The sequence below is a fragment of the Spermophilus citellus genome, assembly GCF_964194105.1.
Source record: "Spermophilus citellus genome assembly, chromosome: 7".
Classification (NCBI taxonomy): domain Eukaryota; kingdom Metazoa; phylum Chordata; class Mammalia; order Rodentia; family Sciuridae; genus Spermophilus; species Spermophilus citellus.
The window spans coordinates 122,853,635-122,875,480 of NC_138188.1; the positions used below are offsets into that span (position 1 = coordinate 122,853,635).

The following is a 21,846-nucleotide window of genomic DNA, read 5'->3' on the forward strand; positions in this document are numbered from 1 at the left end:
TGCTGCCTAGGTTTGGGGAAGACAACCCGCCAAGTACATGTTCTTTCAGCCTAGCCAGCTGGTGGACCTCATGAATCTGACGTGGCTGGCAAAGAAGCACATGAAACTGGAGCAGGTGGCCATAGCTGTGACTTTCCACAGGCATGGCAAGAACACCCTGGAGATGACATATGCAGCCTGCTGCTGCTGCTGCCCACATTCCTGGTGACCCTGGGGCTTTGAACATGGAAATCTGGGTCCTGAGAAGCTCTGGCTTTGAGGGAAAGTGAGGAAGACCGGGACATTCTCTCTAATAAGACTATTAAAAAAGTAAAGAACTAGTTCTTTAAAACACAAAACATCTGTTGTTTTTCTTCTGCTTTTTGTATTGCAGTAGTAGAGACATTCTTTATAGTGAGGGGAGAGTTGGGGTAGGGGCTAAGAAGCAGCGAGACAGGAGGCTGCAGAGAAAGGCGGCCAGGGAGACACATTCCATGGAAAAGTGGCTGAAGGGATTTTACTAGGCACTGTTTATCTTGTAAATTATTCCACAGGTAATAATTGCATGACAAAAGCACAAAATAATATGTAGGGCATAGTCTCTTCCTCCCACTCCATCCCAGGCATCTAGGTCCATCCCTTGGAGAGACCCATTACCGCTATTTTTTTTTTTTTTGCATACAAGGAAAGCCTTTGAGAACTGGGGTGTCAAAGTTTTACACATATCTGTGATATAAACCTGGAGTTTCCAGCTTTGCAAACTTTATTGTGCACTTGAATCATCTGGGAATTTGTTAAAATGCAAATGCTGATTCCGAAGGTCTGGGGTGGGCCTGAGATTCTACATTGCTGTCAAGTTCCCAGAGGCGGTGGCGGCTGCTGCTGCTGCTGCTGCTGCTGCTGCTGCTGGACCAGGGATCCGTATGAATAGCAGGGCTGTAGACAGTTCCTCACTCAAACTTTCAGCAAAATTTGCTATATCATCAAGATTTCACATAAGTTTATTCACTCGACTAAGATGTATTGGTATCTTCTTTGGGTCAGGCACTGTCCTAGGTGCTGGGGAGTCAACAGTGAATCAAATGGACAAAAAGTTCTGTCCATGTGGGATTTATGATTTAGTGGGAGAAGACTGTCAATAAATGTCTTAGCTTTCTGTAACTGTAACAAAGTACCCAAGGTAATCAAGTTAAAAGGATGAAAGGTTTCTTTGGGCTGACAATGTCAGAGGTTTTGGTACAAGGTCATTGGCCCTGTTGCTTTGGGCCTGTGATAGCACAATATGTGGTGCTGGGAGTCCACAGTGGGGGAGGACTGTTCATCTCATGGTGACTGGGGAGCAAAGAGAGAGAAGCGGTGGGATTGGGGTCCCAATATCCCCTTCAAGGGCATATACCTCTGATGACCTAACTTTCTGTCACTAGGCCCCAACTTCTGAAGATTCCAACACCTCCCAATAGAGCCACAGACTGGGGACCAAATCTTCAAACTATGGGCCTTTCAGGGATTATTCACATCCAAATGACAGCAATAAATATAATAAATAAATAAGTTATAGAAATAAATACATAAAATGTAAAGAAGATGGTGCGTTGGAAGACACAGCTGGAGAAGGGGAACTGGGTTCTTCAGGGTAAAGGGAGCTGGATGAGAAACTCCAGTGAGGTGAGATTTAAATAAAGACTTGAAGGAGAGGGAATGAACCATGGGAATAGGCAATGATTTTATTTTAAATTACAAATGTGGCTAAGTTCCTTGTCAGGAGAGATGAAGGGAAGACACCTGCCATAATTATGAGATTCATGTGAAATCAATAGATTAGTAGATATCAGAGCTCAGAGTCAGAGAGAACGCTGAGAAAATCGGCCCCTTGGGGTATTCATAATTGAGCAGGAAGTCTTGACTCAATCTTATGCAAATCTCAAAGGAATTGTGCCTCATCTAACTTTTAAATTATATACTATATAAAGATGAAATATGAACAGAGGAAGAGTTAAAGAAATAGCTATTACCAGGTACAGTTAGGTCACATACATTAATGTGTCAATCTGCTTGTATGAGTTTGCTCATAAGATACAACTCACCCAGACATTTGGAAGTTAGGAGAAGGAGAAAGAAGGGAGGAGGATTTATACAGAACTAGGAAAGGGACTTATCACACAATCTCTACTAAGGAAGAATTGTAACTTAAGCACATATTTTGTGGTCAGAAATGTTAGAGGCCAAGCTGGGTGTGGTGGCACCCATGTGTAATCCCAGTGACTCAGGAGGCTGAGGCAGGAGGATCCCAAATTTGAGGCTGGCTTCAGCAATTTAGGGAGGGCCTAAGCAAATTAGTGAGAACTTATCTCAAAATCAAGAAACTAAAAAGGCTTGAGGTGTGGTTCAATGGTAGAATGCCCCTGGGTTCAATCCCCAGTACTGCAAGAAAAATCAAAACAAAGCAAAAAAAAATTAGAGGCCAAAATGTCACAAGAAGCATAAAGAGTTATGCTGGTTGACAGACAAGATAGGCTGCAGTTTGAAAATTTCACTGAAGGTTACCTACGGAAGCACTATATTAGAAGTTCCTGGAAAGTTTCTTTCCTGAGGAAAGGGGTTCATGTGGGAAAAAAAAAAAAGGGAGCAAAAGAAAGAGGGTGAGGGGAAATACCTGGTAGACATCATGGAAGGGCAGACCCCAGATGTGGAAGGACAAAAGATGCTTCATTTTCCCCCAGCAACTCTGCAGCTGGAACCAGCCCAGCCCATTGGTTCTCCGGGAGCCCCCCTGAGGAGAGGCCCAGCACCCCTCCTCCTCCCCTCCCGCCCCAGGTCCCCAGAAATCTAAGTCAGATTAACTGTCAGGACCCACCCCCTGTCCTTTTGGCAAAAGCATTACTGCACCTGCTGGCTGATGCCCGGGGATTCTAGGAGAGTTTTTTTTTTTTTTTTTTTTTTCCCCTTGTGAAACAGGAAGATGGGAGTCTTAAAATGCTAATGACTGGTTAGATACTAGGTCATCTGCTAAAGTACAATCTGTCAGTCAACAAGTGCAAGTGATTATTGTCAGATCCTGTTACTTTTTGACAAGGGGGAGGGTTAGAGAAAGGAATAAATGACTGAGGAGCGAGAAGAGGTAGGGAAATGGGGACTTCACAGCTACGCTTCCAGGAAGGGACAAGAGCCAGCCTATTTACCTTCAACAGTTCCAAGGGGAATAGTCACTGTGTGGAGAGGAATTTCTGTCCTGCACATCTGTGCACTTGCCCAACTTAGCGGGAACTCTGCCACTCAGACATATGATTCACATCAACTGTGTTTTTCATGAGTTTTGGAGACTTTTTTTTTTTTTTTTAAAGCAAGGCTGATGTCATTACTAAGGAACTTTTTTCTCATCGCTTCCAAACGAGGTACCACTGACAGTGGCATCAGGAAAACCTTCAGGAGTAGCTCCCTTTCCCCCTTATTCCAGAGATAGGCAAGGGGACTTCCTAACAGGTACAAAAGAAATAGTGTTTTATTTTTATCTGATCATAAATGTAATGATTCCTCATTATAAAAGTTCTGGAAAACAGACCCATATAAAATGAAGAATATTTTAAAACTCTAATAAAATTAAAACTCTAACCCAGAATGATCCAACCTCATTTACCTTTGATTATCCTGTGCTTCTCCCCCATCCCTACCCCCTTACATTAATATACAAAGATTTATTTTAAAATTTTAGATGATATTTTTAGTGAATTAGTCTCAAAATTTAAAAAAAAGTTTGCTCAAAGTAGAAAATTCAGTTAAAAAAAATCGAATGAATAATAAAATGAAACAAAACAAACCAAGAAAAACTATTTGTGGAGAATTTTTTGGGGGGAAATGTTTTCTTTCTGTGTGCTTTTTGGTTATTGTTTAGCGTTTACAGCTCTCTTTTCCTTGCTCTGCCTTATTATCAGAATATCATAGGCTTTTGCCAGGAGTTGTTGGAGTTGAATGCCTGCCTGGCATGCACAAGGCCCTGGGTTCCATCCCCAACCCCCGAAACCAACCAACCAACAGCAACCCCCAAAACCACTACAAGAAGAGACAACGCTGCTGCTGTTTTTGCTGGTCTGGATGAAGCCAGAGGCAGGCAGCTGCGCCATCCTGGTGGGTAGACCACCCTTGGCACTGGCTTGATGGCAGAGCAAAGTCTTGGCGACAGGACCTCAGATGGAGAAATGAGTTTGGACACCTCAAAAAAAAAAAAAAAAAAAAAAAAACCCACAGTCGGGAGCAGCGGGGAGCCATCAGGCAGCCGGCAAGTGTTGGTTTTCCAGGAGGTGGCTGCAGCCAGAGGGAGTGTGAGATGCCACTCTTGGGGAGGAGGGGCTGCCCTGAAGCTGGACGCGCTCTCTCCCCACATAGCTGTGGTTACCTTAATATTTTGCAATGCGTGTCTTCATGTCGGTTGCCAAGAAGACACAGCTGAGGCCAAGAGCACTGGGTCTCTTTGGAATCCCAGTGACTCAGGAGGCTGAGGCAGGAGGATCACAAATTCAAGGCCAGCCTTGGCAATTTAGCAAGACCCTGTCTCAAAATAAATAAATAAATAAATAAATAAATAAATAAATAAATAAATAAATTAATTAATTAATTAAAAGGGCTGGGGATGTAGGTCAGTGGTTGCACGTCCCTGGGTTGTGATGAGAAGGGGGCATTTTCAGGTAGGGGAGCCTCCTGAAGAAAAAGAAAATCTTGCTTTAATAGTAACCCTTTTGGTCCCATGACCACCATGTATCACCTCAGTTTAGTTCCTTGTGAATATTTCCCAGAAAAATAGCAAGTCTTGAACTGGCAGCAGTTGAGTGGAGTGGTTTGAATCCAAGGACCAAAATTTGTTGGCTTTGTGATTTTGGGCTAGTCTTTTGCCATATCTGAACCTCAGTGTTCTACAAAATGGTGATGATAATGGTTGCCTGCATGATTGCTATATGGACTGTAGAAATGTCTGTAATGTGCCTGGCATACAGTTGGCACTCAATAACATCACTGTAATTGGGTCTGATAATGGGTGTGAGGATCGCTATGGAGGTGTGAAGTATTCTACATGCCCATGAAAGGGTGAGGTCATTCTGGGGTGGAGGGAATGAAGACTCAGGCTTCCATTATGTGATGGGATAAGAATTACCACCGAGGGTGTGACCCGCAACCTTTCTACCTTTGGCAGCCTGCCAAAGAGAATCCTCTGTAGCCAGTCTAATCCTCAGCCTCCTTTCTAACTTCAGAGAGGAAGCATTTTCTTTCTGGGAGTGAGGCTAAGTGAATCTACATGACCAAATGACAACAGAGGCAGGTGCAGGGTGGGGGCTCTAGTGCTAGAGGTGGGGGGGGGCCTTGGAGCTGTGTGCAGAAGTCTATGTGGGCTGAGAGAGAAGTGGATACGAGAGCAAAGAGATTCTAACATTTCTGTGGACTGTGTTGAAGGGTGTTCCTTAATATCGTTCAAGAGATGAATAAAAAAATGGGACTCCTTTTTTTGTGATAAAATATATATGCATAAAATTAAATATATACATCCATAAAATTAAAATGGGCTCGGTGATGCATGCCTATAATCCTAGCAATTTAGGAGGCTGAGGCAGGAGGATTGCAAGTTCAAAGCTAGTCTCAGCAACTTAGTGAGACACTGTTTCAAGGCAAAAAAAAAAAAAAATTAAAAATAAAAGAGGCTGGGGATGTGACACAGTGGTTAAGCCCCTCTGGATTCATTCCCCAATATTAAAAACAAACAAATAAATAAGAATAAATAAAAATTTAAAATATACCTTTTTAACCATATTTAGGTATATAATTCAGTGGCATTAAGCATATTCACAATATTGTATTCATTACAACCACCAATTTCAGAACTTTTTCATCATCCCAAACAGAAACTATTATCAAACATTAACTTCCTGGTGGGGATGTGGCTTAGGGTAGAACACTTGCCTAGCATGCTCTAGGTCCTGGGTTGGATCCTCAGATTTTTTTTTTTTTTAATTTTAATATTTATTTATTTATTTTAGTTCTCAGCGGACACAACATCTTTGTTTGTATGTGGTGCTGAGGATGGAACCCGGGCCGCACCATGCCAGGCGAGCGCACTACCGCTTGAGCCACATCCCCAGCCCTGGATCCTCAGATATTAAAAAAATAAAACAAAATAAAGGATAAAACCTCATCCCACCCAATCCTAAATCCCTGGTAACATCTGTTCTACTTGCTGTCTCTATAAATTTACTTCTTGTATACTCTAGTCACCTTATATACATAGAATCACATAATTTTTGTCTTTTTAAATTATTTTTTAAATTTTTTAAAAAATAACTTATTTTATTTGCTTATTTATTTTATTTTATTTTATTTTTACATGGTGCTGAGTATCTAATGCCGGGTCTCCCACATGCTAGGCAAGCACTCTACCACTGAGCCACAATCCTAGTCCCATAATATTTCTCTTTTATGTTGAGCTTATTTAACTTAGCATAATATTTTCAAGTTTTATCCATGTAATAGCATGTGCATCTGAATTTCATTACTTTATAAGGCTAAATAGTATTCCATTCTATGTATATGCCACATTTCTTCCATTCATCTATTGATGGCCACTTGGGTGGTTTTCACTTTTTGGATATTATGAATAATGCTGCACGGAACATTGGTGTGCAAGTGTTTGAGTCCCTGCTTTTGATTCTTTGGGTGTATCTCTAGAAGGGAAATTGTTGGAAATTGTGTTTCTATGCTTAGCTTTGGAATTCCTCTCTAAGTGACTTTGGCTGTCAAACTGCATCTTTTGTTCTTGTTTCTGAAATTGTTTCATTCTGTTATAGTTCCTCTTTCTGTTTATTCCATGCCAATAATCTATTGGGGAATCTGGATTATTTGTCTCTGGAGAATGATTCATAGTCACTGCTTGTAGTGCCATTTAATTTGTCCCTTCATTCCCCATATTTTCTGTAATCTGAAAGTTAAACAAAGTCTTGATTGGATTCTAGTTCAAGTTTTTGACAGGAATACGCCATAGAGGTATTCTGTATTTCACATCTCCTGACCACACCCCTAAGACCTGCTTTTGTTCTCTTCCCTCACCTGCATCATCAGAATCCCCCAGGGAAATTCTTAAAACTGTTGGTACATATTGGAGACACCGAATGTACTTCTAAATATAAACATAAATTTATGAGAATAAGTTTCTGAGAATGAAACACTTAGGTACGTGGGCTAAAGCCTCTTTTTTTCTGTGACATGCATTTTTTTAAATAATTTCTTTTTAAAATTTTTTTAATTTGTTCTTTTTAGTTACACATGACAGTAGAATGTATTTTGCATGTTATACATACATACATGGCTGTGACGTGCATTGATTTCATCCACAATGTCCTGGAGTAGATACTATGATTCCTACTTTATAGAAGAGGAAACAGGTTTAGGGAGGTGTGCAAAGACATTGTTAGTAAGGCTGAGTAATGGAGCGGATGCAGGTCTGACTCACAGGACTGGACTTGAGGGAACATTGCAGCTTTAAGGGAGGGTCCAGCCCATCCAAGGTCCACAGACCCAGAATTCAGGTCCCCTTGAGGAAAGATCCATGGGGCCTCATCCTGTGCAAGGTGTTCTCTAAAAGTCAGAGCTATTTCATGGTAGGCCTTTGGGAGATTCTGCAAGGCGCAGATTATGCCAAGGAACAGTTCCCGTTTGGAGATTGACAAGACACTTATACCCTGCTCCTAAATCATAATTGCTTGGGATGGGGTCTTGGCACCAACAGTTTTAAGAATTTCCCTGGGGGATTCTGATGCAGGTGAGAGAAGAGGAGAAAAGTGGGTCTTAGGGGAATGGTCAGGAGATGTGACCTGCAGCGCTTAGAGCAGCCAGCCTGGGAAGGGGGCAATGACCTTGGCAGACCTTGCTTAAGAGCTATGGTTGTAATCAGTTATCTGTGCCCAGAAAAGAAAGATAATTCTGCAGTGATATCAGAATCTCAGGAATCTCTCCCAGAAGACCCCTACCCACTACTCACTGTGCAATTAGGTCAAGGTTACTTGTTGGTCCTTGGAGTGTGCTGGGTTCCTTACTACCAACTGCCAAAGATAAGCCAAAGCCTTTCCCTTATTGCGTTTCTCTAGGTGTCCTGGGGCCAAGGATGAGGATGGAGATAGGAAAGGGGGTTCTCACCCCTAATTTAGAGATCCTCAACTCTCTTCCATAGACCGCTCTCCCTGCTGTTTGTAGGTGGTCTCTGATCATCAGTCTTTGGTTATTTCCTGTGGCCAAGCATCTGTCAGCCAGACACTTGGTGCTGCCTGTTTATGCAGAAATAATGTCCTGTCCTCATCCTTAGGCCCTAGGTCATGAGACAATGCTCCCTTTTTTGTCCATACCTAGAGCTCCTTGTCACCTATTCCCTGATTTTTGGAGCTCACGATCCTATTTTGGTTTAGCTTTTCTAGGGAGAAGTGTATGTAAGTGTTCCATAACAGAGTCACTTGAGTAGTTGTTGTTGTTCTTCTTTTTAACATATTTTTAGTTGTAGATGGACACAATACATTTATTTTGTTTACTTAGTTTTTTTTTAAACCTTGGAGGAGAGGGAGAGACAACAGTTGGATTCTTAAGCCCAGAACCTATACGCGGGTGTTTTACTCCCAAAGTTTGTGTGTATGTCAATTTTTTGACACAGGGTCTAAGTTGTCCAGGCTGGCCTTAAACTTGTGGTTCTACTGCCTCAGCCTCCAAGTGGCCGAGATTACAGGTGTGCTACCCTGCACCGGGTTAGAGACGTTTTTAATTTTTTTTTTTAAGAGAGAGAGAGAGAGAGAGAGAGAGAGAGAGAGAGAGAGAGAGAGAGAGAGAATTTTTTATTTATTTTTTAGTTTTTTCGGTGGACACAACATCTTTGTATGTGGTGCTGAGGATCGAACCCGGGCCGCGCGCATGCCAGGCGAGCGCGCTACCACTTGAACCACATCCCCAGCCCCTTGTTTACTTAGTTTTAAGTAGTGCTGGGGACAGAACTCAGGGCCTCATACATATCAGGTAAGCACCCTATCACTGAGCGACAACCCCAGCCCCTTGAGTTCTTAACAGTGGTTCTTCCTACCCTGCAGCCTCCAGGATGAGGCATGCCTCTTTCTCCTTCATCATCACCATCATGACTATTTATTCAATATTTGTCGTGAACCCAGAACTAGGACAAGAGCGTAGCATAACCCATGGTCCTCAAAACAGCCACAAGGGATGGTTAGCATTGACATCCCTTTCCTATTTTGCAGATGAGGAAAACAAGAAGCATAGCAGTAAAGTAATTTTCTAAAGTTGTGTAGACAGGTAGGTATCTCCCACTATCCTGCTCCTCCTGCCCCTCCTGCCCCTTTCACTTCAGAGCTTTGCATTCTGGGAAGGAGATGAATTTGACACCTTGATCTCTCTGTTGGCTCTGACCTTTACACCATGGTGCTGAGTTAGGCCCACTTCCTCACTCACTGTGATTTCTTTCTTGGGGCTCCAGATGGGGCCTGTGGTATGAGCCTCCACTGAACCTCTCAGATCTTTATCACCACACCCACTGGATAATGAGTTGTTACTGTCTGTCCCTGTGAATCTCAAATAGGATTAGGGGGATTAGGGTTCAAGCTTTTTTTTTTTCTTCCTCATGAATAAAAAACACATCTTTCAATGTTTCCAAACATTTTATAACAAAATGTTGTAATTGGTGTAAGGGTCCTACAAGGTGGTGTCACTCAATTCCAAAGGCCACACTGTGTATGAATGTATGTGTGTGTGAGGTAGGAGGTCAAAATGTTAATAATCATGATCTCTGAGTGCTGGATTCTTGCCAAAAAACTAGTTTTTCTTCACAATTTTTGCTCTATCAAATATTTAGTATGTGCGTAATAAAAGTCAAATAAATATAATCTGGGAGAAAGATTTAAAAGCATATAACAAAGGTAACTAAAATCACCTAAATCTTAACAACCAGAAATAACCGCTATTACGGTCTTGTTGTAACTGTGCTGTTATAGGTATGCATGATTGTGGTTGTCTTACTCTTTTGGTCACAAATAACCCATCCCCAGTAAGATTAGCCAAAAAGGAATACTTATTTGGAGCACAGAGGGATTTGTTGAACAGGAGTCTGGAGCCAGGAGGGAGGAAGCTGTCTGGAGCTGGCCTTGCTGTCTCTGTTATCAACAGAACTGAGGCAGAGTTACCTGTGGACTGCCTGTCATGCTTTCCCAGCTCCACCTGCTTCTTCTAGTACCTGGGGACTTCTTTCTCTGTCCATGTGGCACTGGGGACTGTCAATCACACAGTTTCTGTTCCCACCACTACCAGACATATAACATACAACATTCTTTTTTAATTTTTAAAATATTTTTTAGTTATTGATGGACCTTTATTTTATTCATTTATTTATATGTGTTGCTGAGAATCGAACCCAGTGCCTCACACATGCTACGCAAGTGCTGTACCTCTGAGCTACAACCCCAGCCCAACATTCAGCATTCTTTGACCCACTTATTAACTCAAGGTGGGGGTGTGGTCTAGGCAGTTTCAGCCAGAGACTTTTCTGTGACAGATCCATGGACTTAAGGGCCGTTTTCATTTCCTTGGGGTTAATATTAAGCTGGAGGAGATGAAGCCTGGCGCTTCTAAAGGTCTTTATACTTATTATGGGGAAAGAACTAAATCCAAGTAGAATCAAGAAGTGGAGAGAGGGAAAAAGCTGTGTGGCCCAAGGACAGCTGGGCGTGAGGCAGTACCACTCTTAGCAGTTGGTGAGTCCAAAAGGTCTCTTTTGGTTCAAACTGCTTTAATCTGAGTTTCCATCACTTATTTCTGAATAACTCCTGACCAATATCACTTCTTTTTGCCTCATCTGCTAGAATTCCCTCTTTTGGATGCAGGTCTTTGCTGATTTTCCAAGTGCAGAATATGGGCCCACAGCCTGACAGTTGGTAGACACTCAGTTCCTGGCTGTGTTTGAATCCAAATCCCTGGAGGTGGGATTTGGTCAGAGAGTGGAGTCACACAGCAGAGATGGTGACTGCTAGAGACCTCTGGACCTCTGGGGAGGGGGTACTATGGGCATGTAGGTGGGACAGGGAGGGGAGAGAGGGAGAGGACGAGGGAGAGGGAGAGGGAGAGGGAGAGGGAGAGGGAGAGGGAGAGGGAGAGGGAGAGGGAGAAGGAGAGAGGGAGAGGGAGAGGGAGAAGGAGAGAGAGAGAGAGAGAGAGAGAGAGAGAGAGAGAGAGAGAGAGAGAGAGAGATCCAGAGAGAATGAGAACTGCTGTGAATCAGCAGACAGGCACCCTGGGGATATACTCTAGACTATTTCCTAGGGCTTACAATGTATTTTTGTGTGGACAGCAGTAGTGTAAATCCCACTAATACCTTGGTTTTTCTCTTACTCTGAAGACACCGGGACCTGTCTTTCACTCTGGGACCCTGCTTCCTGTCTCCTCTGTGCTTTCCTGCTGTGCCCTCACCCCTCACCCCCTCACTTCACACTAGTCAAGGCCCTACCCAATATAGACCTTGCATTTTAGGTTCTTATTATCTAGTAAAATATACTGTGCATAGAATCCTAGTGGCACCAAGCTGAGTATGAGGACATGTGGGACAAGTGGAGGCCAGGGAGGGAGGCACACTTCTAACTGGGAAAATAAAGGCAGACCTCATTGAGGAAGTGGCTTCTGAGCTGATTTGTGGAGCCTCGCTAAGTTTTAGATATTGCAAGTGGAGGGAAGGACCCAGGGCTCTAGGGTGGGAAGTAGAGGAGAGTGTAGATTCAATAAGGTTGAAGAAGAAATTTGGGGTGGAAAGATAAGGCTGGACAGGCAGAACTGGGCAGGCTGGGGAGGGTCTTGAATGTCATGCATATCTGCACAGAGACCCTAAAGCTCAGGGTAGAGAGGATGGATGGGAGGTAAACTGTGTCCATGAGCTAGTACCACCTTTAGATATCTGTAAGCAGGTCTCTGCCCCGGACCAGGCCCCAGAGAGCCCAGTGCTTTGCAGGGTCTTCCTTTGAATGGTCTAAACCCTCATTGGCTGTCAGGGATGGGTTGGGCTGGCAGTACTAGCCTAGACTGGGTGAGTGGGGGTCATGGTCTCCAGAAGCCCATTTCTCAAAAATTTCTTTAATGATAAATACCAGCCAGAGCTACCCGCCAAACACACCTCTGAGTCAGGATCAGGACTGACATGAAACCAAGTCCCTACTATGCTGCTTTGTCATGTTCTCTGACCCTCTGCTCCAGGTGTGGGGTAAACCAGCTTCCAGGAAGAGCTCTGGAAGTCAGACCTATGGTGTGGTCCTGGAGTCTGTGCATGGGCACCCCCTCTAGGAGGGTGGCCTGGGGAGTGGATTGCTCCCACTGTTGAACATGGCATTTATTATGTGGGATCACATGAGTTTGTGTTACTGTGGTTAGTCAAGCAAAGGGCAAGTTCAAGGTTTGGGCTATCGATGGTCCACCACCGACTCTTAGGCTTGGCTGTGTGAATGGCCACATGTCAGTTCTCACCCATTGGTGCTTCAACACCATGTTGCCTTAGGACTACAGCTTCTAAGACCAGTGCGGGTGGAAGCAAGTGTACTCTGAGGCCTTCCCTTTCTGTCAGTGGTGCTGGGGCAGTCTGCCAAACCTCTCTGTAGTCTCCATACCATGTGTCAGGCAGTCCTCTGAAGATGGTCCAGCTATTTCCTCTCAGGCCTCTTAGCACCAGCTCCACAACACCAAAGGATGTTCACCATGAATGTCCTCCCTTGCCTGAAGTATAAATGAGTCTGTTCTTCTTACTGTCCCTGGGCCCCCTGGGCAATATATTTGGTCCCCATAATCATGTGAGACAATTCCCATAATAAGCCAACTTCCACAAAACCAGACAATACATATGTATGTGTGCATGTATATATGTATGTGTCTCTGGATATTTCTGCTGATATTGTGTACAAAGCTGCTGTATGGTCAACAGCGAAAGAGATCACATTCTGGTGGTTCAGTGACTATGTCCTAAAGAGTTCTAGAGTAATGTGCTCTTCTATGTTTATGCTGTAACATTCTCAATGATAAACTTAACATAATCTGAAACCAAATAATGACTCATATTGTTTTCTTACTCTGGGTTGCGTTTGTGATCATTATCAAGAAAGGACTGTCACAACCTCAGAGAAAGTTCCTGGAAACCAGTACTCATGTCTGTGCTATGGATGATGCAGTGTCATGAGTAATGGTAGAACCAGCATGAAATAAATAGTATCAGAGAATTGCAGGGGCAAGAGGTCTATATTGTTTCAATATAAACGGGTTCCGAAGAGCCATTGTGTGACTTGCTATTGGAGACTTATGAAGTTAGGTAAGAATAACCAATTGACCATAATAACATGAAGAGATGGGTCCTGGGCTGAACAGGAGAGATGGTGCCTGTACATCATGGAATACATACATATTCAGTTACACCAACTAGGCAATAAACAAATATGTAAGTATCTCTTTAATCATCAGTGTAGTTCATGTGGATCCATAACTTTTTGTAATATATTATAAAATCACATTGTTTATATAGACAGGGGCTCCACAACATATATTGACCCAGGGCCTGAATACCAAGGGGGTGATCTTGCCTTGGGTAGTGTTTGAGATCCAACCCCTCACAAGCTCCTACCCCTTACCTTTGTAAGAAGCCTTATCTGTCATGTAGAGAGAATGGTCACTTGGGACCCAAGGCTCTGCACCCTGTTTGCAGCTACCTGGGCCTCTGCACCAGGACTCCTGGGGGACAAGGCATGTGTGATGGAAGAAGAGACCTATAGTTGGGGAAGAAAAAGTCACCAATTAGGTGGAAGAAGAATTGATAGGGAAAGGCATACTAGACACCTAATCCATAAACAAGGGCATGTCCTGGGCTTTTCCTGCTCCTCGCCTTTGTCCCCCCAGTTAGTCACCATTTCAGCCAGCTTGTATGATCTATCTCCAGAGACACATACATATATACATGCACACATACATATGTATTGTTTGGTTTTGTGGAAGTTGGCTTATTATGGGAATTGTCTCACATGATTATGGAGACCAAGAAGTCCTACCTTCTGCTATCTGCAAGCTGGAAACCCAGGAAAGCCAATAGTGTAACTAAATCTAAGTCCAAAGGCCTGAGAACCAGGATTTCCAATGTCTGAGGCCAAGAGTTAACCTAGCTCAAGAGAGAGAATTTGCCTTTTTTCCACCTTTTTGATCTATTTGAGCTCTCAAGGGATTAGATGACGTCCACTTACATTGGTGAAGGTGGATCTTAGAAATAATGTTTTATCAGCCATTTGGGCATCCCTTAGCCCAGTGAGCTTGACACACACAGTTAACCATCATAGAGCTAGTCCAACTTTCCTCTTCATCCCACTGCCCCTGCCTCAGCGGGCGTCTCATCTCTCTCCTGGATATTGCAATGGTTTCCTCCCCACTCTTTCTCTGCTCTCTCTTTGTCCCTCTACCCTGCTCCTCTAGTTTTCTCTAATTTGGACTCCCCTCCCCCGCCCCACTGAGGATTGAACCCAAGGGTGCTTAACCACTGAGCCACATCTACAGCCTTTTAAAATATTTAATTTAGAGACAGGGTCTTGCTGAGTTGCTAAATGCTTCACTAAGTTGCTGAGGCTGGCTTTGAACTCACAGTCCTCCTACTTCAGCCTCCTGAGCCACTGGGATTACAGGTGTGCATCATCACGCCTGGCTCAGCATTTATTTTTATGATGGCTTTATGTGCATCTAGATTAAAGAGTCAAATAACTAAAGAAGACTTTTGGCTCTAAACAATACCTTATGCCCACTTTCCTCACCATCTTCCTTTCCCTGCTTTTCTGCTTCTTAGGGGTGATAACTTATCAGTGTGTGTGCATACCGTGTATGCACATCACGTGTGCATGTATTGGAGGAGTGTGCTTTGTTTCAAGCTTTGTCGCTGGTTGATCTAGGCCAGGCTGCTTGATGGGAAGTGTAGACTTCAGAATCTGTAAGACTTTCTCCTTGGGCTGGTCACAGTCCTTCAGATGGCTCTTCTGGTGTCCTGGATGGGTGTCAAGAACCAGCCTAACCTGACTGCCAGTGTTGCAGAAAAGACAGGTGATGAGGCTGGGGACGGGGCATGTCTTTGTGTTCAAAACCCCGTTTGATCTCATTTTCCGAGTGTGCCCTTAATTGGCCTGGTGTGCTAGTTCAGAGACCCTTAACTTTACCCTTTTAGAAGAAGAAAAACATCCCTAGTCTCTGGTAGAATGAGAGAACGAGTGGACAGGGTGGGGAAATCAATCTTTAATCTTCTTGTTTTTGTCTCCGTCTTTACCAGGCTCTTCCTGCCCCCTTTCCAAGGTGCCTGGTGCCAGCATTCCTGAACCATTTGTCTGTTCTGAGGTATAAATAGAATTTGTTCCTCATTCCTTCTTCGGTTCGGGATCGGGCTTTCTTGGTTCTGATACACTGGTTGCCATTTGTCTAGCTGCCTTCCTGCGTCCAAATTGTTGTTATTGCTGCCACCTCTGTCCTTTTACCCTGTAGAATTTTGTATCTTAAAAAAAAAAAAGACTTCAGAAGGAACAGGGATGAATGCCCTTCTCTAATCCACCATTGTTAGCTACCAGAGTGATCTTTCTAGCATTTAAACCTCTCCATGTCCCCATCCTGTGCAAAATATTCCTGTGACTCCTACTGTCAGCAGGGTGCAAGATAGAAGTCTAGTGTGTGACATTTTAAGGTTCTGCCCAAAATCAAGGCTTACTACCCTCACGGACAAGACTACTTGATTTTATTAATTTTAATGGGCCAGAAATTTCAGGACATCTAGAGATAGAAAGAGTCAAAAGTTTGCTTTTGTTCTCTATTAAATGCCAATTCGAAAATAATTCTTAGCTATAGCCTGTATTGTTTTTAGCCCTTTCTTACTGGGAAACTTGAATTGCTTGGTCTCAGGAGCCCTGACAGGACTGAGATTGGAACTGAGGCTCAGTGATGATGGGGAGGGGGGCTGTGTGTGTGTGTGTGTGTGTGTGTGTGTGTGTTGTTCACACCTGCAGTCTACAGCTTAAGCTGCTGCAGGGAATTTTCAGTTTATGTTGCCAGCAACTAAAAGGCAGACTCTTTTTTGTATTCTTTCCGGGGCATGAATTGCAGCTGGTGATGAATTTATTCACTCTCTCTGAATCACCTTGGACCACACAAATGCTTGTCCTCATCCTGGGTTATCCTCCTAGACCTAAACCACAGGGATGGGCTTTTCCCTAGATGGATTAGAGACACGTATATCCATAGAGTGGGCTGACAGAATCATCCAAAAGGCAGAGGGCTTGGCATCTGTTCTCTCTTCTTCCTTAATGATAAATGAAGGAATTGTCATGGGCAAGTAGAATTCCTTCCAGGAGACCTTACTCCAAAAGAGGATGTATTGATCTTCTTCCTCTGTTACCATAGCAAAGAAGAATGCCCTCAGAGGTGGCTCCAACAGAGCACGAGGACCCATGGTGAGTTTGCTCACAACCTCCGAGGAAAGGCAGAGGTTCTTATTCTTGCGTGCTTGCTGTATACACTTTCTGCTTCCCGGGACAAATCATACTGGATTTCTATTTCAACCATACAGCACTACTTAGACTTTCCAGCAATGGCCTCTTTTCCATGAGGTTTTCACAGTGTGTCCCTTCTGTCTGGAATATCAGCTCCGCCTCTTCTGCTGCATCTAGGTTGGCCTGCTTATTGTTTTTCAAACATGCCAGTCATAATTCCTTCTCTGGAGCCTTTGCACCCCTGTCCTGTCTGCCTGGAATGTTCTTCCCTCACATGTCCACATGACTTGCTTCTCATTTTATTCAGACTCCCACTTCTAGGCCATCATCCATATCCTCCACCCAGAGACCATCAGGAACCCACCTGTAGCGGAGCACATTGGGTTTATTGCTTGTTGCAATGAAGGGGAACATGCAGTCTGAGGCACTGTGGGCGTCTTAGTAGAGGGTGTCACAAAGGATACAGAGGGTTTAAGCGTGTTTTTGTCTAGACCCAGCACAGCCACAGAGGGGTCTTGTCTGAGATTGATGTCCTGTGAAGTTGTTTATGTTCAACAGGAGAGCACCTCAGTCTCACCGTGAGTGCGCACCAAGACCTGGACGGCAGGGATGGCTTCCCTTTCTTGTCAGGGAGTCCCTAGTGCAGAGAGCAGAAGCTGGAGAGAAAGTGGTGGGTGAAGAAGAAAAGTATATTGAATGAATTGATGAAGTTTCAGGGGCCCAGCCAGCAGCCCCTCTCCTGGAAAGCGGGGCCTGACTATCCCTGGCTGACCCTGATCTGTGCTCCTCTGAAGTCTGCACAGACTCATGGAGTCATGCCATGAGGGTCTGCAAGTCTCCCCACTGTTCTGGGATTGCCCCGAGAGCAGAGATGTGTCCTTTCTCCCCAAGGAGAAACACAGAGCAGGTGTCTAATAACTTTAGTATGACTGACAGGCCAGCTGAAAGTACAGTTAAGCCTTGCTTAGGTTGTGCCTCTAGTATAGACTCCAGAAATTTGTCTGTGTTCTCTAGAATAAGGGGCATGGGTGGGAATGAGTTAAACAGAGAAGCCCAGGCGCCAGCAGTCAGAGGGTATGTTTGTGAGTTTGTGATTCTCAGGGACTTTAAGGCCTGAGGACTTTGGCTTCCATGTGGTGCTCTTGCAGTGTACACTTCATCTGGGCCTGGCTCTTCCTCAAAAAATCCTCCCATCTCTGCTGCCCATCACCTAGGGGTGGCTGGTAGAAGCCTGCAGGTTCTAAGAGGGGTTAAGAAGGGGTCATAAGAGCCCCAAACAGGGCTGGGGTTGTGGCTCAGCGGGAGAGCGCTCATCTAGCACGTGCGGGGCCCTGGGTTCGGTCCTCAGTACCACATAAAAATAAATAAATTAAATAAAGATATTGTGTCCAACCACACACACACACACATACACACACACACACATTTTTAAAGAGCCCCAAATAATTCAAACAGGCAATGTAGAGGACTTATCTGTGTATCTGGCTCTATCTGGTTCTAATCTCATAGGAACCCATTAAGGTATGTGCAATTATTATCCTTGTTTTAAAGATGAAGACCAGAGGCACAGAGATTTTAAACAACTTGCCCAGGGATACACTGGTAATAAGTGACAGAGGGTGGATTCAGTCACAGATCTATCAGCTCCAAACCTGAGTTCTGTACCCCAGACTTCCTTCCCACAGTCCTCTTGTGACTTCAAGTGGAGTTTGGACACACACACATACTCCAGTGGATGTGGGACCTGTGGAAATGGCAAAGGCTGCCTGAAGGTCCTACTTACAAGGAGCTCAGAAAACTCACTGGACCAAAGAGCTCTATAGTCAACGTTCTTTAGCTTAGAAGGGCCGGGCAGGAATATCTGCCTTCGAATAACAGGCCCTAGTCGTATAGACTCTTCTGGCACAGCAAGAGAGGCAGGAGAGAGAATTTCACCCTAAGCTCCTTGTAAGTAGGACCTTCAGGCAGCCTTTGCCATTTCCACAGGTCCCACATCCACTGGAGTATGTGTGTGTATGTGGCACCAGCAAGCAAAACCTTAACTCCTTGTTGGTCATTTCTTGGACAGAGGACACTGCAGCTTCCTCTTGTAACCACCAGGGGGAGGTGCTCCCCTGGGAACTGTCTGCAGAGGAGGAGCACCTTCCCAGTCCCCTTCAATGGCAAGCACAGTCCCTGGGCCACTCCTGCTGTTATCCTCAGGGTCAGCTCTGCTGCATCCTGTGACCTCTCCTTTCAAGGAGGAATTCACTCTGTGTGTGTGTGTGTGTGTGTGTGTGTGTGTGTGTGTGTTTCTCTCTCTCTCTCTCTCTCTCTCACACACACACACACACACACTACCTCCATTATCTCCAGAGGAAGCATGTTGTATCAGGAGCCACCTGCCCTCACCTAGTATTCTTGTGCTAAAGCCCACTGAAGTTTTATAAAATGATCTCTCCTCTTTTACAAATAGTAAAAGAAGCCTGAGACTTCCCTACTGGTAGAACAGCCATCCAATTCAGTCCTTGACTTCCAGTCAGCTGGCATAGTGAGATCATGCTGTGGCTCCCCTCTCTGTTCCAAACACACAGCAAACTAAACAAAATACAAAAAATGATAAACAAAAGAACATAGCTGGGCCCAGACCAAAAGGGATATTTCTGCATACTAGAAGCAGCCCAGAAATGTAAAGTGGTGAGTGGGGCTCAGGCCTGCTGGCTTCGAATCTAGAACAGCAGTAGCTGTCAGCAGCATAGCTCTTGGTAACTCCAGCTAATTAGCTCCAGGCAAGACAGGGGACAGGAACCAGAACCCTTGAAGCCAGGGTGGGGTAAGGCTGCTTCTGCTTATGAAAGGAGGTGGTTGTGGTGGTGGGATGGTAGGGGGAGGAAGCCACCTGTCCACAGACAGCCTGGGGCTGGAGATGCAGGAAGACGAAGATGCTTTCTTGACTACAAGCTGAGCCAGGCCACCCTCTGGCTACGTGCCTGAATCAATGATATCTATAGGGAGCCCTGAAATGCTGTGACAGACCTGATTCTCTATTGGGCCTGGGCTCAGGACATTTGGACATAGTAAAAAACAGATGTAAAAATAAGTTTTTTTTTTTTTTTTAAAGTCCTCAACTCATTGTGAAGTTGTAAATCAAAATAAATGAAAAATACATTGTGGTAAAAAAAAAAAAGGTAAAAAAATTGACATTTGGAATATAAATTCACTTCAGATTAAGTTAATTTTATGAAAGTCTCATAAGAATAAAAATCATGTTTAAGGTGCTCAAAAAGGCAAATGAAGACTTACTATTCATTGGAAATTAATAAAAACTGAATGAAAGCAGATAGAAATGAAAGGAGAACAAATAGATATGAAAACAATCATGTAGAACTCTTAGAAACAAAAGTTTGGTAACTAAAAATAATAATAGAGTAGATAGAATATATTGTAGACCAGAAACAAAGAATTAGTGAGTTAGAAAATATAACTTACTGAAGAAAATATAACTGTTAGAAAGTATAACTTAACTATAATATGATACACAGAGACAGAAATTCAAATACATAACATCAGTTATGAGACATGAGTGACAGATTGTAGTTAGGACAGTAGGAGTTTTTGAGGAAGGGAATGAATGGAGGTAGCTGAGAAATTTCCTTGGGGAAATTGCAGAACGCTAAACACTTTATAATAGAACTAAAAACCCCACAGATTACTTTAAAAGTAGTTTCTGGCTTCAATAAAGAGTGAGGCTAGGGATGATGGAATAGTATCTTCAAAGTGCCTACTACACTTTTATACCCAGCTAACTTAGTCAAAATATAAGATAAAAAGAGCATCTCATACAAAATATGCTATAGAGACTCTCATTGAAAGAATTATTATAGATTATTATAGAACATCAAGAAGAGAAATGAACACATAAAAAATCATACAAAATACAATGTTAAGAATAGAAATTGGTAAAATGTTGTTAATCTAAATAAGCATTAACTATTACCAAAAACTCTTTTTTTTCTTCATATTCTTATTGGTGCATTATAGTTGCAAATAATGATGGGATTCATTGTTATATATTTGTACAAGCACACAATATAATTTAGTCAATATAATTTCCCAGGACTTCCCTTCTATCTCCCCCCTTCTTTTACTGTACTGTTCCCCCTTTGATTTTCATGAGATCTCCCCCGCCCCACCTTTCTTTTCCTTCAATTTCTACACAGGAGAGAAAACATACAACTCTTTTCTTTCTGAGTTTAATTTATTTCACTTAACATATGTTCTCAAGTTTCATTCATTTTCCTGCAAATGATATAATTTCATTTTTCTTTATGGCTGAATAAAACTCCATTATGTATATGTGACAAAACTCTTTTTAAAATTCTCTCTTATTTTTTTTGTCATGGTGGGAAATCAAATCCAGGACCTCTTACATGCTAAGCTAATGCTCTGCCATTGAGCTACACACCCAGCCCTAAAATCCTTGGTTTTACTAAAGGTATACATACTCATATCTTAAAAAGTCAAATAGTTCTACAAGGTTAATGTGGTAGCCAGCTTGCTGTGCTGCCCCCCCCCCACTGCCAATGACCTTCAACTACTAGAACTCATGCCCCTGTGTGATACCCTCCCATATCAAATAGAGCTGATCTGCATAACCAGTACAATGCTGCAGAAGACAATGGTATGTGGCATCTGAGGTTAAGGGATAAAAGGCATTGCAGTTTCTGCCAGGTTTTCTCTGGGGTCACTCACTCTAGAAGAAGACAATGGCCTTGTGGTGAGGGTACTCAGGCTGCCCTAAAGAGGGATCCACGTGGCAAGGAATTGAGAGGCCTCTTGGTGCCATTAGCTAACACAAATTGCCAGGCTTGGTAGTAAACCTCTTTGGAAGTGGATTCTCTAGTTTCTGTTAAGAATTCATCCTAATTAGAGTATGATAAACTCCATGTATGTATAATATGTCAAAATATACTCTGTCATGTATGTCTAAAAAAAAAAAAAAAAAAGACTTCAGTAGATTACAGTCCTCACCAGGATCTTGACAATAACCCGGGAAGGTTCTGAGTCAGATCCTCCAGCTAAACTGCTCCCAAATTCCTGACTCACAGAGACTGTGAGATAACAAGCGTTTGTTGTTATGTTAAGCTGATAAGTTTGTGGAGTGATTTGTTGCATCAGAGATAATATAGCCATTTTACCCCACCCCAGTGCTCAATACCCAAAGGCAAATACTTTCAACACTTTTCCTTTTAGCTGCTATTTTTTGTTGTTGCTTTTATAATGGGCTTTTATATTTCTATCTGTCTTGTTTCTCTTTTTAGTTTTAATTTTAAGTATTACA

General features: G+C 43.2%; 1 pseudogene across 1 annotated transcript in view; it reads right to left on the minus strand.

Annotated features, from left to right (window-relative positions):
• Positions 1 to 831: 831 nt before the first annotated feature.
• Positions 832 to 21,846, minus strand: part of LOC308653401 (aldehyde dehydrogenase X, mitochondrial-like) — a 112,080-nt pseudogene continuing 91,065 nt past the window's right edge. Inside the window, exon 3 of the transcript in view lies at positions 832 to 885. The product of the transcript in view is annotated as an aldehyde dehydrogenase X, mitochondrial-like (transcript). The remainder of the gene's footprint in view (positions 886 to 21,846) is intronic.